This window comes from Octopus bimaculoides, chromosome 1 (genome assembly GCF_001194135.2).
Source record: "Octopus bimaculoides isolate UCB-OBI-ISO-001 chromosome 1, ASM119413v2, whole genome shotgun sequence".
Classification (NCBI taxonomy): domain Eukaryota; kingdom Metazoa; phylum Mollusca; class Cephalopoda; order Octopoda; family Octopodidae; genus Octopus; species Octopus bimaculoides.
In genome coordinates, this window is record NC_068981.1 from 100813080 (window position 1) to 100814863 (window position 1784).

Genomic DNA, 1784 nt, shown 5'->3' on the forward strand with positions numbered 1-1784 from the left:
TTTGTACGCTTATAACTCGAGTATTGTTCATCCGATCGCGCTGAAATTTTAAACATGGATACATGAGAGAGCGGAGCGTTTCGTAATCTAAAAAGATCTCCAAAACTGTCAGTTTCAAAGTAAGAATCGCTATTTTTGTAATGTTAGCCTGTCCATCGGATGATTAAAACTTCCATTTTCATTTTTATTCGAAACTACTGTTACGTATCCTGTAGTTCTTACTACTTCGTCAGTGAAAATCGAAATAAAATACTTAAAACAACAGTCGTTAAATGCAAAAGCCAAAGAACTGTTAATTGTTTAAATATCACTTGCAACATTCACTTTGGAGATAAAACAGCGTTCACTCTGGGGTATAGGTGTCAACATGAGGAATGCCTGAGTGCAAAAAGTTTAAGGTTATTTATGATGTCCGATTCCACTTGAAGTTGTATATATATTGTGTTAAGATTCGTTATCAATCAGTTATCCTTATTGAAAAGAAACAGTCAAAAGTAACCATCACATACAATCACCAAACATCTCCATTACTTAACATCGTCCAAGTTAACCAACTTCACCTATACAAACCGTCCAATTGACGGGGGTAGGGGGCATTTGCTAGAATATATATATATATATATGTATATATATATATATACATACATACATACATACATACATACATACATTAATTGACTGATTAATGACAAGTGAGCAGGTGTCACGTCGTCACGTTTGTTACCTTACTGCTGTTTCTGCCATAAGAAGATTCTTATAGCCGAAACAGATGTTAATCACGTGATTACGTGATACTCGTCATTCATTAATTAATATTAAGCTCTGTACTCGCATAACATTTTATTCTAAATCATATATATATTTATATATATATAGATATATATATATATATATATATATATACAAACATACATACATACATATATATATAATACAAATAATATATGAGTATATGCACATATACGTACATATATGTACATACCTACATCTACATGTATATATAGATGCATATCTGGGTACAGGACGTTGCAAAGAAAAAAAACGGGGACAAAATGATAAACAGTGTACAGAAAACACACAGGCCACATAGAGAACATTTCCTTCATCAGCTGCCACCATTCTAAAACTAAGCGTTTCGAAGAGTTAGGGCAGAACGCATTATAAGTCTAGCAGTTATTCAATTGGATCATTCTCTAAGAACCACTAAGTAATTAGAGCGTAAACAAACCAACATAGGTTATTAAGCGGTGACAAACAAATGCAAAACCGCATGCACGCATACACTCATATACACATACATACACGCACATGCTCACATATTTATACATAAAAAACAGGATCAAAGACCATACTTTTCGGTCTATAAAGTTCTCTTACAAGCCATAGACTGGCCGTGGCACCTACTATGTAGAAACCACTTGTCCAAGGTGACACGCAGTGGGACTAAACCCGAACCTTGTGGTTGTAAAACGTACGTACACACACACACACACACACACACACATGTATATGAAAAGAAGAGGTGTATTCTCACGCAGGAAAAAATATAGGAGAATTTGTTTTGGGGTTTGAAAATGCACCTGAATTTAAAAAACGCAGAGTTGTTTTTAAATAGATTTATTCACATACATACCAAACTAGATTCAACATTTTTTGTTTATCAATGGTACAAATATATATATAAAACAAGGGGATTTTAACACAGTTAGAATTACGAAGTGGATGGCGGACAAACATGTTTAAACAATCAAATGATTAAATGTTCTCATAAAATTCAATGAGTT